Here is a 16,919-nt window from a genome sequence, read left to right as displayed (position 1 = left end):
TCAAAGGGTCTCCCTTGTGGTTGCCTTTTATAGGGTCCAAGATAATTGACTTTTGTCAGATACCATCTGGTGCCTTCCAGGAGTTGCACAAGAACTTGATGAATGTGCAACTCTGTTATTGTTCCCATTTGACCACATCCCAGTCACAGGTGTGCCAGGCCCTTAGGAGATGATGAGCTGTTGTAACCATTTCCAAGCAATCCAGAGGGGCAGGAGCCAGGCTCATTAACATTATCAGTCCTTATCTCCACAGATTGGTGTATAGCTCCGGGGATGTGGGTCAAATCACACCTAGCACCAAGCAGCCCAACAAGGAGGGGCGGGGAGGGGTAATAATTGCACCACCACACTGGGGTCCACAGTATAAGAAAGACATGGAGCTATTTGCATGGGTCCAGAGGAGAGCCAAAAAATGGTCAGAGGGCTGGAACACCTCTGCTGTGAAGAAAGGCTGAGTGAGTTGCCTTGTTCAACCTGGAGAAGAGAAGGCTCTGATGAGACCTTATTAGATACTTTCAATACATTAAGGAAGCTTACAAGAAAGATAGACAAAGACTTTTTACCAAGACCTGTAGAGACAGGATGAGGGGCAATGGTTTTAAACTAAAAGAGTTTCAGTTTAGATTGGGTGTAAGGAATAATTTTTTTTATGATGAGGGTGGTGAGACACTGGAACAGTTTGCACAGAGAAGTTGTGGATACCCCATCTTTGGCAGTGTTCAAAATCAGGTTGAAGGGGGCTTTGAGCAACTAGTGGAAGATGTCACTGCCCATAGCAGAGGACTTGGACTAGATGATCTTTGAAGGTCCCTTCCAACCCAAACCATTCTGTGATTCCATGATTCTATGATTCCATGATAAACACAAAGTAGTTTAGTTATTAATCATTACTTTTTTTTTAAGCCAAATTTTTTATTCATTTGTACCTGTATCACTAGGGATCTATTCTACTTTTTAATTAATATCTTTTGACCTTGTTAATTTCTGGAACCTTGCTGTTATGCACTCTTTTTAAGTTTATTCCCCTATAAGTTCTCATTAGATTTAAGTACTCTTTTTTAGATTTAAGTACTCTTTTATACATTTAAATATTTAAGATAAATACTGTAAACATTAATCAAAATTTGCCCATGTATATATAAATTAAAATAATTGAGACATTCCAGATTCTCTGCTAAGCTTTTAAACCCAGGGATGCAAAATACATCACAGCAAACTCAGGCTGATTTTAATATAACTGGGAAAGGTTTCAACAGATCAGCCAAATATTTTGGCTTTTGTTTGCAGGTAGATATTAAAGTGGAAAATGGTTTGTTTCTGATTTTGATATAAATTAAGCTAAAATTTCTATTTTATCAAGATTTTGGTGTTTTAGGCTACATGCCTAAACCTTGTTTTGTCTTTTACATGATCTTACCTAGTTATGAAAACTAAACATCAAGGTATCAATGACTGTTTCTTCACATTATGTTTAAGGTTGTTAAAGATTCTTTTTAAATCAATGATGTGCTTTTATAATGTTTCCAAATAAAAGTTTCTTCCTGACTTCCTGAAAGTGGTTTAGTATATAATTTTCTAATCGTACAAGTATATGAGATTTTAAAGTTCATGGAACTTGAAGACATTTATCTATGTGAATAAAATATATTGTTGAGTTAATAAAAAAAAAACCCAAAACAAAACCGATGTCTCAGTAACCCTCTGTGCTACTTAAGCATGAAAAATATCTTGCCAGTTAAGAGAGAGACCATGTTCCCTTCATGTTCCCACAATGAGAACTGACAATGAGAGATTACTATATCAGGGTACAACTTGCCCTGCAACTGACTACTTGAGCTGCCAGACAAAAGAACTTTGGAAAAGAGTTACACTGATGATATGTTCATACCAGATTTATTTGTGCTTTTGAGTAACTTTTTGTTGTCCTTATAACTTCAGAGAATTATACCACTTACATGAAAGATGAATTTGGCCTCATGGGTTGAAACTCTACTGGCATTCAGAGAAATAGGTCCAAGGCAGGGCCAACAAGATGGCAATGAAGAAGAAGGTCCTGATTCTACTAGATAAAAATACACATTTCAGAACTCTGAAGAGAATAAAAGAATATCTTGCATTATTTTCTTGATACACTAAGCTCAAAATAAAAAGTTATTTTTCCCTCCATCAACTATAATTCAAGAAACTGGAGACTTGAATGGAATTGTTTTCTTCTAGTGGAGGAATTCCAGATTCTGAAAGTACACCTTTTCTTATCTTTTCTACCATGAGAATCTCTCTCTTCCTTACTTTAGCCAACATCAACTCCTTTTCACATTAGTATAATTCAGAAGTGAAGAACAGAGAATACCTTGGGGGTGAAACTGAATTACCCAACAGACTTTTTTCTCTCTACTTAGTACCTCATACAGGTTTCTATTTTGTTGCCTCAGAGCACATACATGACAATTATCATGAAAAGAGCTAAGTAAAGTTTTGACATGAAGAATTTCAAAAGAATCAGGACACTATATTGTCTGACATTCTCCCAGCACTTCCTCTGTGGTCATTTTCTGCTTTCAAATCTGTTACAACACATTTGAAGTGCAGACTTCTAGCTATGATTTTTCACTACTTACATATGTTAAACATTCTTACTAAGGGCATTTTATTCTTCACTTTGTTCTCTTAAGGTATCATTATTCTTTTGGTGTTTAAGTATGCACTTCTCTGTCCTCAGCTGTTCAAATTCCTTTCAGGTTGACAGTTATCCTTCTAAGGATAATAGTAAAATGATATAGTGAACAGTAGTAACACACAGTCCTTCAGAAGGTCCTTGAGAGGCACAAATTAGAGATGCATTATATATTTATTTTTTAAAATGTTCAATCTGCTATGCAGTTATGATCCCACTGAAGCATTATCCTTTATTTCTCAACAAGCTGAGCCAACAGTCTGTGTCCTACACAGTGGATAGACTATTTTATGCCTCCCTTTCTATGTTGTCAACTTGTGCTAATTGAAATGTTTATAAAATGCTGATACTGAAATATTGCAGCTTAGTAGTTCAATAGTTCTTTAATGAGCCCTCTGTTTCATTAATAAAATGATTTATGGAAATATTTAATCTCACAGATTTACCATTAGCATTAATGAGTCTAGTTATTAAGAACTTTATTTCAGAATGCCACAAAACCACAAAACCTGTAAAACATGCAGTATCTTGTACTGTTGTTTTGTATTTAGAGCGAATCAATGGTGTTGAAGTCTCAGTTTTTCCTTAGTGAAGCAGAGTTATTAATTAGCATAGAAATAGATGACTCTTTTCTATAATTTCCCTGTCATTATTATCAGATTTTATGCAAATAATTTAGCACAGGGCCAGTCACAAAAGTATTCCCAAAGACTGAAAATAGAAGTGCATAGGCAATCAGTAGAAATTAAGTTATTTCCATTGTCCCTGACCATCAAAGAAAGACTGCTTCATTACTGGCTGTTAGTAAGAATTTGATTCTTTATTACTCTTAATGTAGTTTCTTGAGGTAAATAATTTTCAAACATGTTATGGGCTATTACAATATATTTTAAACTAATACAGCCATCCTTCTTCTTTATAGGTACATTTACATTGTTGCACAAATGAAGCACTACTAGACAGCTTTCCCCCAGCCTCATGCATTAGGAAGCTCATAAAATGGTCACTTTATTTTGGGAGTAACTTTCTACCATGATGAGTTCAATGAAGATGCTGTGAAAGAGTCCTGGAAGGTGCCACAGGCAAACTGTTTCCCTCATTGACCCCTCCCAGCTTCAGCTGCAGTTATCTAGAAAAGCCAAATAAGAGAAAAAATGATTTTCTTAGTTCCATCAGTACTTTTGACCTATTCTTTCATGTTCTTCTGTGGTTTGTGAAGAGGGAGGCTTTTGTCTTTTTTAGTCAAAGGACTGTGACTTTTTTTTTTCCTTCAATATCTAGACTTTGCCATGCAAAATTGCATTTATGCATTTTGGCCCGTATTTTCCTTATTTGGAAACCCTGTTTAATGGAAAATTTTGGTATAATCATGGTAATCTGATTTCAGTGATAATATTTATTTCTATTTTTTCCTTTTTAAAAGGAAATTTAGTTTCATGTGTATTTGCTGGAAGGTTAATTAAGGCCTCTCTAAATGTCTGAGTGTCACTAGACCTTCTGAGAAATGTCATAGATCAGGGTCGGCCTGACATATCTTATTTATGTCATGTATAACCAGAGTTCTCTGAGGTTTTGTAGGTGATTTCTGTGGTCTTAGGTTCATTTTACAGAGTCTCAATTTGCCCAGTTTTTCTGTTTTTAGGGACTCACTTCTCTTGGTGAGACAGAAGTGGTGCTATCACATCTATGATTAGCAGAGGGCATTTATGTAGGAGCACATGGAAGTAGGGGCTTATGTCTCCTAGAGAAAGATTTAAGTACACAGAGAATGACGTATGCATTAATGTAAAAATCCATGTTTTTCAATGGTGGATTAAACCACCATTTTTATAGGAAAAAAAACTTATGAAAGGGTCTTTCTCTTACTGGAGCATCTTTTCTCTGACTAGGCCGATGTGCGGATGTGGTGATTTCACCAGAATGTAAGCTACACTGTCTGGTGCTAATGTGTTGCAGTAGAGACGGACACAACAAACATCAGATTGTGTGAAATGACCAAAATGGCTGCAAAAGCACCTTTATTGTTCTAACAAGCTTTTTTATAACCTTCTTCAAAGTAGGTGTTCATACAGGATTGGTTTACTTTAGTAACTAACAGTTCACGATTGGGTGATAGTTTCTTGCCTGAATCGTCAGGACAGTTCTTCTTATCTTAGTTCTCTAATCTTGTTTCCATGGCACTTCTCGGGACTTTCTGGCCTCTCATGGATACACTGGAATCTCGTCAAAGTTAAATTCTTCTTCAGTTAGACTAGAGGCAGACCCGCTGCCTCCCCCGACACTAATGGGAGGACATAGTGGAAGTCATAAAAGCTCCCTTTTCTACAGTGTAAATAATTCTCTGATCTGAACTAAGTCTTCATGTACAGAATTCAATTTTTATATTGATCTGAAGTAAATCCAGACAGTCAGGCTATATTCTGTATTTATTCTCTATTGCTGCATTCTAAATTTCTGCATCTATTTTTCCTTCAAGGCATTTCTGGTTGGTCTGAGGATGACAGGTTGCTGCCTGCATTTCCATTATTAATTATTTCTATTATGATTGCTCTTCTACTACTATAATATTGTACTTTCAGAGCAAAAGAAAAGTTAGCACTTTTCTTTTGCTCTGAAAGTTGACATGTTGAAGCTTAGAGACATGCAAATAAAGTGAACAAAACCCTCAGAAATAGGTATTTTCCAGGCAATATTAGCCTATTAAATCAGGCTATAGCTGCTGCTTTTTCCCATAGCTCCTTCCTTCCTTTCTCCTGTGAGGAGAGGCAGTCATTACCCTTTCCAATAAAAGACAGAGCTGCAGGGAAACTTGTGAGTTTACGTCACTGTGATACACTCTGTATGAGTGTCTGTGTGTGTGTGGATGTGTGTTGATTTTGATGATGAGGTGCTTTCTTTTTTAAGAATGTGTCTGCACCATTCATCTGTGTATTTTAATAAAGTAGTTGGGAATGTAAGATACTTTAGCCTTAAACTGTCAAAAATGAGATTCCAAAGTATACAAAATATCATAAAAAGAGCTTTGACACTATTTATCTCTGCTTGTCAGCTTGTAATATTGATGTTTGATATGTCATAAAAAAACACTGAAATGAATACAGCTACATAAAAAAGTGAAGCTACATGGCCACAAACACTGAAATACTTCTGATTGCTCCCTGTCTCCCTCCATATACACACACACACACACATGAAGACACACACACTCACAGTGATTCTGTTATAAATCTGTTATTTGACAGCATACAGATGTGATGTCCAAAGAATTACAAAGAAAATGGTAAGAGCTTTTTTGTGTATATTCCAAATTCATAGTTTCCATTGACCTCAGTTACAGTGATGAGGCTCAACACCTTCTACAATCCAGGTCTACATGCGATTTTCCGCCTCTTTACAATTCCATAATCTTTTTTTTTTTTTTTTTTTTTTTTTAAATTCTTTATATATTTATATGGTTTGTAACTTAGAAAAATGCAAAAACTTTGATTTTTCCCCCCTTATTGATATGAATAATTATACAGAATACATAAATAAATATAATACACAGGACAAGAGACTTCATTTATTTAATCAGTTTTAATGTTTATTTAGGGGAAATCAATTCACATTAAATCACTAAATCACAAGTTTTCACAATATTTGTAAAAGAAGACAGTATGCCTGGCTTTTTCATGATTATTAAAAGATTTCCCTGCAAGAAAGGAAATTAAGTAAAAAAAAAAAAAATCCTCCAAACAGACTTGTTAATAGGAATATCAATAAACAAACTCCCTGTGTTTAGATGTTGACCTGGTAACAAATCTCTAACACAATCCCAGTGTGAAACAACAGCAAAGTATGGGATTGCTAACCTAAATAAAATATGTGTCACTTTTATAAAGTAATGAAAAAAGAACACTTTAAAATCTATTTCTTTTAGCACTGCAGCTAGTTTCCAATGAGTTTTCAATATTATGTTACGTCCACTAGGTCAGATATTCTGCTGATATCAGTGGAGCAAAGTCCATAGATTCATAGACTAATAGAATGGTGTGTGTTGGAAGGGACCTTAAGGATCATCTAGTTCCACATGCCCTGCCATGGACAGAGACACCTTTTGTTAGATCAGGTTGGTCAAAGCCTCATCCAAACTGACCTTGAACACTTCCAGGGAGAGGGCATACACAGCTTCTCTGGGAAACTTGTTCCAGTGTCTCACCACCGTCACAGTAAAGAATTTCTTCCTTATATCTAATCTAAATTGACCCTTTTCAGTTTAAAACCATTACCCCTTGTAATATCACTACACTCCCTGAGAATCCCTCATTGTCTTTCTTGTAGGCTCCCTTCAAGTACTAGAAGGCCACTATAATATCTCCCTGGAGCCTTTTCTCTAGGTTAAACAACCCCAAATCTCTCAGCCTGTCCTCATAAGGGAGGTGCTTAAGCCCCCTGATCATCTTTGTGGCCCTTCTCTGGACTCACTTGAGCAGGTCCATGTTCTTCTTATGTTGAGTGTCCCAGAGCTGAACACAGCACTGTAGGTGGGATATCACAAGAGCAGAGCAGAGGGAGAGAATCACCTCTCTGAACCTGCTGGACACACTTCTCTTCACAGAATCACAGAATCATCTAGGTTGGAAAACATGTTGAAGATCATCTAGTCCAACCATTAACCTAACACTGACAGTCCTCTACTACACCATATCCCTAAGCGCCATGTCAACCTGATTATTAAGTACCTCCAGGGATGGGGACTCCACCACTGCCCTGGGCAGACCATTCCGACACCTAACAACATGTTCTGTAAAGAAATATTTCCTGATATCCAGTCTAAACCTTCCCTGGTGCAACTTGAGGCCATTCCCTCTTGTCCTATCGCTTGTTACTTGGTTAAAGAGACTCATCCCCAGTTCTCTGCAACTTCCTTTCAGGTGGCTGTAGAAGGAAATGAGGTCTCCCCTCAGCCTCCTCTCCTCCAGACTAAACAACCCCAGTTCCCTCACCTGCTCCTCGTACGACATGTGCTCCAGACCCTTCACCAGCTTTGTTGCCCTTCTCTGGACACGCTCGAGTAATTCAATGTTCTTTTTGGAATGAGGGGCCCAAAACTGAACACAGTCATCGAGGTGCAGCCTCACCAGTGCCAAGTAGAGGGGCAAGATGACTTCCCTGTCCCTGCTGGCCACACTATTTCTGATACAAGCCAGGATGCCATTGGCCTTCTTGGCCACCTGGGCACACTGCTGGCTCATGTTCAGCTGGCTGTCAGTCAACACCCCCAGGTCCCTCTCTGACTGGCAGCTCTCCAGCTACTCCTCCCCAAGCCTGTAGCGCTCTTGGGGGTTTTTGTGGCCAAAGTACAGAACCTGGCATTTGGCCTTATTGAAACTCATGCAGTTGGCCTTAGCCCATCACTCCAGCCTGTCCAGATCTCTCTGCAGAGCCTCCCTACCCACGAACAGATCAACACTCCCACCCAACTTGGTGTCATCTGCAAACTTACTGAGGGTGCACTCGATCCCCTTGTCGAGATCGTCAATAAAGATGTTAAACAGGAGTGGACCCAAAACCAAGCTCTGGGGGGGCACCACTCATGACCGACCGCCAACTGGATTTAACTCCATTCACCACAACTCTTTGGGCCCGGCCATCCAGCCAGTTTTTTACCCAGCGAAGCGTGTGCCCTTCCAAGCCGCGAGCAGCCAGTTTTGCCAGGAGAATGCTGTGGGAAACGGTGTCATAGGCCTTACTAAAGTCCACGTAGACAACATCCACAGCCTTTCCTTCATCTAGTCAGCAGGTCGCCCTGCCGTAGAAGGAGATCAGGTTTGTCAAGCAGGACCTGCCTTTCATAAACCCATGCTGACTGGGCCTGATCATCCGGTTGTCCTGCACGTTTTGTGTGATGGTACTCAGGATGAGCTGCTCCATCAGCTTCCTGGGCACCGACGTCAAGCTGACAAGCCTGTAATTTCCCGGATCATCCTTCCGACCCTTCTTATAGATGGACGTCACACTGGCCAGTTTCCAATCTGTCAGGACCTCCCCGGTCAGCCAGGACTGCTGGTAAATGATGGAAAGAGGCTTGGTGAGCACCTCAGCCAACTCCTTCAGCAACCTTGGGTGTATCCCATCTGGTCCCATAGAATTGTGTGTGTCTATGTGATGCGGTAGGTCACTGACTATGTCCTCCTGGATTGCAGGGGGCGTCATTCTCCCAGTCTCTGTCTTCTGGTTGAGGAGGTTGGATTCATTCAGTACAATTAGTCTTGGTGTTAAAGACTGAGGAAAAGAAGGAATTAAGGACCTCGGCCTTTTCCTCATCACTTGTTACCATGTTTCTTCCCACGTCTAGCAGGGAATGGAGGCTCTCCCTGGTCTTTCTTTTGCTACTGACATACTTATAGAAACATTTCTTGTTATCTTTGATTGCTGAAGCCACAGTGATTTCTAGCTGGGCTTTAGACCTCTGATTTCCGCCCTGCATAGCCTCACAGCATCTTTGTAATTACTGTGAGTCCCTAACCCCTTCTTCCAAAGGCCGTAAACTCTTCTTTTTTCCCTGAGTTGCAGCCAAAGCTCCCTGTTCAGCCAGGGTGGTCTTCTCTGTCGCCAGCTTCTCTTCCAGCACCTGGGGACAGCCTGCTCCTGAGCCATTAAGACTTCCTTCTGAAAGAGTGCCCAGCCTTCCTGGACCCCTATACCTTTCAGGACCGTCTCCCAAGGGATTCTGTCAAGCAGGTGCCTGAACAAGGTAAAGTCAGCCCTTTGGAAGTCCAGGATGTAGTTCTACTGCCCCCTCTCCTGGCCTCTCTAAGAATAGAGAACTCTCTTGTTTCATGATCACTCTGCCCTAGTCGTCCTCTGATCGCCACATCCTCCACCAGTCCTTCTCTGTTCACAAAGAGGAGACCCAGCAAGGCACCTTCTCTGGTTGGTTCGCTCACCAGCTGCGTCAGGAAGTTATCTTCCACACATTCCAGGAATCTCCGGGACTGGTCCTGCTCTGCTGTGTTGCATTTCCAGCAGATGTCTGGGAAGTTAAAGTCTCCCGCAAGAACAAGGGCAAGCAATTGTGAGATTTCTCCGAAGTGCTTGTAGAATATTTCATCCACCTCTCTGTCCTGGTTGCATGGCCTATAGTAGTCTCCTACTGCAACATCTGCCCTGTTGACCTTCCCCCTGATTCTAACGTAAAGACACTCCACCTTGTCTTCACTACACTTGTGCTCAAAGCAATCTTAGCAGTCCTTAACATACAGCACCGCCTCACCTTGTCTATCTCTTCTAAAGAGCTTGTAGCCATGAATTGACACACTCTAGTCATCAGAGACATCCCATCATGTTTCTGTGATAGCCACTACATGATAATTTACCTGTTTCATCATGGCTGCAGGCTCCTCCTCTTTGTTACCCATGTTGTGTGTATTGGTATAGATGCTCTTCAGATGGGCTGATGTCCCCACCACCTTTTTGCATTTAGAGGTCCTAAGTCTGGCCTGACCTTTCACAGGTGTTACCACAGTTACTGATCCATCAATATCCCTTGCACCTTTGTTGTGCTGCATGTCTCCATCCCTTGCCTACACTGAGATGGCCGGGTGAGGGTCATCGCTGGAACAACAGCCCTCAAACTGTGGTAATCTACCCTGGGGCTTATGTCTAGGAGTTCCAGTTTTGTCCCCTTCCCCCTTCAAATCTAGTTTAAAGCTCTGTCAATGAGCCCAGTTAACTCCTGCCCCAAGATCCTTTTCCCCTTCCAGGACAGGTGGCATCTGATGTCAAAAGGTCTGGCATCCTGTTCACTAACCCGTGATTGAAAAATCCAAAGCCCTGCAGGTAACACCAGCCTCAGAGCCACAAGTTCATCTGTTGAGTTCTCCTGTATTCTTTTTCATCCATTCCCTTAACCGTTTTCCCCAAGGACCTGAAATCTCTCTTCATTGCTTTAGGACTTCTCCTTGTAAAGTCGTCACTACCTACCTGAAAAACCAAGAGCGGGTAGTAGTCCTTGGGTCTCACTAGAGTGGGGAATTTTTACCCTGAGGTTTTGACGTGGGCCCCAGGGAGGCAGCAGACTTCCCTATGAAGCGGGTCCGGTCTGCATATGGGGCCTTCGACACCCCTCAGAATGGAGTCACCCACTACAATGACCCTTCTGGGGTTCTTTTTAGAATTGGTTTTAATACCTGGTCTAGAGCGACCCGGCCTTGGTGGACCTTGGTCTTCCTCCTTGTTTGACTCATCTTCTTCATCCTTCTCTGCTTCATTCACAAGTTCCAGGGCCCCATATCTATTGTGAAGGGGCACCATGGAAGGTGAGGGAGGGCAGGAGGGGATTTTCGTGCCTCCCTGAGCAGGGACCTGTTTTCAGCCTCCCCCATCTCTTAGGTCCCCTCCTTCTGCCTGGTAGCAAGAGGGTAAGGGACTACCTGACTCTTTTGGAGCCTGCATTTTCTCCTTTTGCTTCAGGGGTGCTAAAGTGCTACTCCACTAATCAATTTCCCTTTCACTTCTTAACTTCTTAAGTGTTCCTTAACACTTCTTCATCTTTCAACCTCTTCTTTGAGTTCCTCCAGCAGGCTGAGCAGGTCATCCAGCTGATCACAGCACACATGGGTGTTGTCACTGCTGCCCTCTGGCAGGATTGACAGGCTCAGGCACTCCCTGCAGCCTGGGACCTGGACCACTGCATGTTTGTGTAGCAGCTTTGTCTGGGTCATGACATTTCTTCTGTTGCTGCTTTTGACCTGAGTGGAGACCATAGTTCAGTCTGCTCATGGAGGACGATAAGATGACATCTATCTCAGATAAGCTCTAGACCCAGGAGAAAGACTATGCCCTGTCTGCTCGCCCTGCCTGTGGGAACTGCCGTGCCACACCCTTCTGATGCACCACGCCCTTTTTTCTCATCCTGTTTGTCGCACTCCTGGTCACTTGCGCTCCCAGGGGGCTGCTCTTGTACGTGAGGGGCGTTGGGCATCGTCACTATAGGCTCTGCCCACCCTGGATCCCCCCTGCCCTCGTTTGCAGCTCATTCTTCCAGCTCAGGTGGGAGGCGGATCAAGGCATTCCCTCTTCCCTGGGTTTCTGCCTTCTTGGCTTGCGGTTTTGCCATGGTTTTTTTTACACTTTCAGAAGGGTCCCCCGCCACTCTCCTATTCAGAGCCCATCTCCTCAGCAATTTGAAGCAGCCCAGGATATTGTTGGCTTTCCAGGCTGCGAGTGCACTTTACTGGCTCATATTCACTCTTCCATCCACCAGTACACCCAAGTCCTTTTCCACAAGGCTGTTCTCAACCCACTCATTGCACAATATGTATTTGTGTGGGGTTGCCTTGACCCATGTGCAGGATCTTGTATTTGGCTTTGAACTTCATGAGGTTTGCACAGGCTCAGTTCTCAAGCATGTCAAGGTGCCTCTGAATGGTATCCCTTCACTCAACCATATCACACATCTTGGTGTCATTGGCAAACTCGCTGAGGGTATACTCAAGCCCACTGGCCAAGTCACCAACAAAGATGTTAAAAAAATCTGTCCCATAATCTGTACTTTGTCCGACCAGCAGTCCAAACTTAAACACTTTACAGAGAATTGACTTTCAGAACAAATTTAGTTGCCTGGATGTAATAGGAACCAGAATTTGTTCTCATGTTTTTATTATCATGTGAGATTGTTTTTTCACTACATGAGCACATTTTCCTTCATTTCCACTTCTACTTTTCATTTTTTACTTTTATTCATTTTCCGTTTCACGCTTTGAATATGCCCATCCCACATAGTGTCCCTCTTTGTTTGCAAGATTATTTTTCTGTGGCAAGCACTTGCTTACATTGAGAATAGCAATACTATTTCTGTGTGCCTAATAAACAAAAATGTAACAGAAGGAATATTCAGTTACCCAGAGGGACTGTGTAAGTCTCTCTGTAAGAGAGACATCTCTGTCTTTTAGAACAGGTATTAAAGCAGTTCTACAAAGAACCCCAGAAGAGTCATTGTAGTGGGTGACTCCATTCTGAGGGGTGTCGAAGGCCCCATATGCAGACCGGACCCACTTCATAGGGAAGTCTGCTGCCTCCCTGGGGCCCGCGTCAAGAACCTCAGGGAAAACTCCCCGCTCTAGTGAGACCCAAGGACTACTACCCTCTCTTGGTTTTTCAGGTAGGTAGTGGTGACATTACTAGGAGAAGTCCTAAAGCAATGAAGAGAGATTTCAGGTCCTTGGGGAAACTGGTTAAGGGGTTAGGGGCACAAATTGTGTTCTCCTACCATCCCTTCAGTTGGGGGGATGGATGAAGAAGAATACAGGAGAACTCAACAGATGAACTTGTGGATCCAAGACTGGTGTTACAGTCAGGGCTTTGGATTTTTCAATCATGGGTTGGTATACAGGGCACCAGATATTTTGGCATTAGATGGAATGCACCTGTCTGGAGGGGGAAAAGTATCTTGGGTGAGGAGTTAGCTGGGCTCATTGACAGAGCTTTAAACTAGATTTGAAGGGGGAAGGGGGCAAAACATCAGCCCATCTGAAGTGCATGTATACCAATGCACACAGCATGGGTAACAAACAGGAGGAGCTTGAAGCCATGATGAAACAGGAAAAATATGATGTCGTGGCTATTACAGAAACATGGTGGGATGTCTCCATGACTGGAGTGCGCCTGTTGATGGCTACAAGCTCTTTAGGAGGCACAGACAAGGAAGGAGAGGTGGTGGGGTGGCACTGTATGTCAGGGACTGTTATGATTGCTTTGAGTACAAGTGTAGTGAAGACAGGGTGGAGTGTCTTTGTGTTAGAATCAGGCGGAAAGTCAACAGGGCAGGTGTTGTAGTAGGAGTCTACTATAGGCCACCCACCCAGGAAAGAGAGGTGGATGAAATATTCTGTAGGCATTTAGGAGAAATCTCACAATTGCTTGCCCTTGTTCTTGTGGGAGACTTCAACTTCCCAGATATCTGCTGGAAATGCAACACAGCAGAGCGGGACCAGTCCTGGAGATTCCTGAAATGTGTGGGAGACAACTTCCTGATGCAGCTGGTGAGCGAACCAACCAGAGAAGGTGCCTTGCTGGATCTCCTCTTTGTGAACATAGAAGGACTGGTGGAGGATGTGGCGATCAGAGGACGACTAGGGCACAGCGATCATGAAACAAGAGAGTTCTCTACTCTTAGAGAGGCCAGGAGAGCGCTAAGCAGAACTGCCATCCTGGACTTCAAAAGGGATGACTTTGCCTTGTTTAGGCACCTGCTTGAAAGGATCCCTTGGGAGACGGTCCTGAAAGGTATAGGGGTCCAGGAAGGCTGGGCACTCTTTCAGAAGGAAGTCTTAATGGCTCAGGAGCAGGCTGTCCCCAGGTGCTGGAAGAGAAGCTGGCGACAGAGAAGACCACCCTGGCTGAACAGGGAGCTTTGGTTGGAACTCAAGGAGAAAAGGAAAGTTTACAGCCTTTAGAAGAAGGGGCTTGCCACTCACAGTGATTACAAAGATGCTGTGAGGCTATGCAGGGCGGAAATCAGGAGGTCTAAAGCCCAGCTGGAAATCACTGTGGCTTCAGCAGTCAAAGATAACAAGAAATGTTTCTATAAGTATGTCAGTAGCAAAAGAAAGACCAGGGAGAGTCTCCATCCCCTACTAGATGCAAGAGGAAACATGGTAACAAGTGATGAGGAGAAGGCTGAGGTCCTGAATGCCTTCTTTGTCTCAGTCTTTAATAACAAGACTAGTTGTATTGAGGGAATCCAGCCTCCTCGGCCAGAGGACAGAGACTGGGAGAATGAACCCCCTCAGTCCAGGAGGAGACAGTCAGTGACCTACTGCATCACATAGACATACACAAGTCTATGGGACCAGATGGGATACACCCGAAGGTGCTGAAGAAGATGGCTGGGGTGCTCACCAAGCCACTTTCCATCATTTACCAGGAGTCCTGGCTGACCGGAAGGTCCCGACAGATTGGAAATTGGCCAGTGTGATGTCCATCTATAAGAAGGGTCAGAAGGATGATCCAAGAAATTAAAGGCCTGTCAGCTTGACTTCGGTGCCTGGGAAACTGATGGAGCAGCTCATCCTGAGTACCATCATATAACACATGCAGGACAACCGGATATCAGGCCCAGTCAGCATGGGTTTATGAAAGGCAGGTCCTGCTTGACAAACCTGATCTCCTTCTATGACAGGGCGACCTGCTTATTGGATGAGGGAAAGGCTGTGGATGTTGTCTACGTGGACTTTAGTAAGGCCTATGACACCGTTTCCCACAGCATTCTCCTGGCAAAACTGGCTGCTTGTGGCTTGGACGATCGCATGCTTCGCTGGGTAAAAAACTGGCTGGATGGCCAGGTCCAAAGAGTGGTGGTGAACAGAGTTAAATCCAGTTAGTGGCTGATCACGAGTGGTGACCCCCAGGGCTTGGTTTTGGGGCTACTCCTGTTTAACATCTTTATTGACGATCTCGACAAGGGGAACAAGTGCACCCTCAGTAAGTTTGCGGATGACACCAAGTTGGGTGGGAATATTGATCTGCTCAAGGGTAGGGAGGCTCTGCAGAGTGATCTGGACAGGCTGGAGTGATGGGCTAAGGCCAACTGCATGAGTTTCAATAAGGCCAAATGCCAGGTTCTGCACTGCAGCCACAACAAGCCCCAACAGCGCTACAGGCTTGGGGAGGAGTGGCTGGAGAGCTGCCACTCAGAGAGGGACCTGGGGGTGTTGATTGACAGCCGGCTGAACAGGTGGCCAAGAAGGCCAATGGCATCCTGGTTTGTATCAGAAATAGCGTGGCCAGCAGGGACAGGGAAGTCATCTTGCCCCTCTACTTGGCACTGGTGAGGCTGCACCTCGATTACTGTGTTCAGTTTTGGGCCCCTCACTCCAAAAAGAACATTGAATTACTCGAGCGTGTGCAGAGAAGGGCACCGAAGCTGGTGAAGGGTCTGGAGCACACATCTTACTAGACGCGGCTGAAGAAACTGGGGCTGTTTAGTCTGGAGAAGAGGAGTCTGAGGGGAGACCTCATCGCCCTCTATAGCTACCTGAAAGGAGGTTGCAGAGAGCTGGGGATGAGCCTCTTTAACCAAGTAACAAGCGATGGGACAAGAGGGAATGGCCTCAGGTTGTGCCAGGAAAGGTTTAGACTGGATATTAAGAAGCATTTCTTTACAGAACATGTTGTTAGGTGTTGGAATGGTCTGCCCAGGGTGGTGGTGGAGTCCCCATCCCTGGAGGTTTTCAAGAAGCGGGTTGACATAGCGCTCAGGGATATGGTGTAGTTGGGAACTGTCAGTGTTAGGTTAACGGTTGAACTAGATGATCTTCAAGGTCCTTTCCAACCTAGATGATTCTGTGAGATTCTATGAGATTATGTATTACATGAAATGTAATTGACTATTGTAATTATATGCAAATATATGATATAAATTACATATGCACACACATGCACAGAAATGACAGTTGCTGGTTATGAGCACAGAAAAGAAGAATATACTGCTGGAGGAATAAACAGTTTCTGAATGTGTAGCCCATTGTTTGAAAGCAAAAAGAAAACAATATATCTGAGTGACCTGTCTCTACTGGAGAACATTAGAAAGAGAAAATATCATGAAGGCACTTACTGTTTGTTTCATTAGCTTGTGGATTTTTTAAAATCTTACAGAGTCCTTAGTCATTCAGTGAAGAAACATTGCTAAGATATTTTTGCCATGATGTCTGTGTGAGGAGATGGATTTCAACCCATTTCAAGATAGAGAATACTACATGTTGAAATCATTACTCCTCCTGTCATCTCAAAATATTATCAAAGGAAAGCAACTGACTGTTACTGGAGAAGGCATTGCATTGGCCATCCTCCATCTTGAATCACACCTCCTCTTCTCACTACATGTCTCTAAGGTGACCAGTCTCCCATGGATCTTAGGTGCTGATTATGACAACTGTTTTATGCTGTTGCTATGGTCACAGATACCCTGCTGCAAAAGTCAGATTTTGCTTTTCCTAGCATTTTCTACATGTTTCATGCTTTAGTGTTCAAAGCAAAAGAAATTTTCTGAACTGATCTTGTATTTAGTTTCTGAAAAAATATAAGGGATAACTGCAGATAAAAAGTGTATTTTTTTAATTACCCCTTAACATATGTAAGAACAGAACTGTCATATGTTAACAGTCTTTCACACATTAGGACTTTAACATGGGTTAACAAATATCTCAAAAACCATGATCAACCAACTGAATTTCCTGTTTTAGAAGAGCAAGAGAGCTAAATG

General features: G+C 43.0%; 1 long non-coding RNA gene across 1 annotated transcript in view; it reads right to left on the bottom strand.

Annotated features, from left to right (window-relative positions):
- Positions 1 to 4,671: 4,671 nt before the first annotated feature.
- LOC141937781 (uncharacterized) overlaps positions 4,672 to 16,919 on the bottom strand; it is a 370,127-nt gene continuing 357,879 nt past the window's right edge. The window contains exon 2 of the long non-coding RNA XR_012627063.1: positions 4,672 to 4,756. This is a non-coding gene — a long non-coding RNA (uncharacterized LOC141937781). The remainder of the gene's footprint in view (positions 4,757 to 16,919) is intronic.

The sequence above is a fragment of the Strix uralensis genome, chromosome Z, assembly GCF_047716275.1.
Source record: "Strix uralensis isolate ZFMK-TIS-50842 chromosome Z, bStrUra1, whole genome shotgun sequence".
Taxonomy (NCBI): Eukaryota; Metazoa; Chordata; class Aves; order Strigiformes; family Strigidae; genus Strix; species Strix uralensis.
The sequence above is the reverse complement of the archived record's forward strand: the minus strand, read 5'-3'. Positions and strand labels throughout refer to the sequence as shown.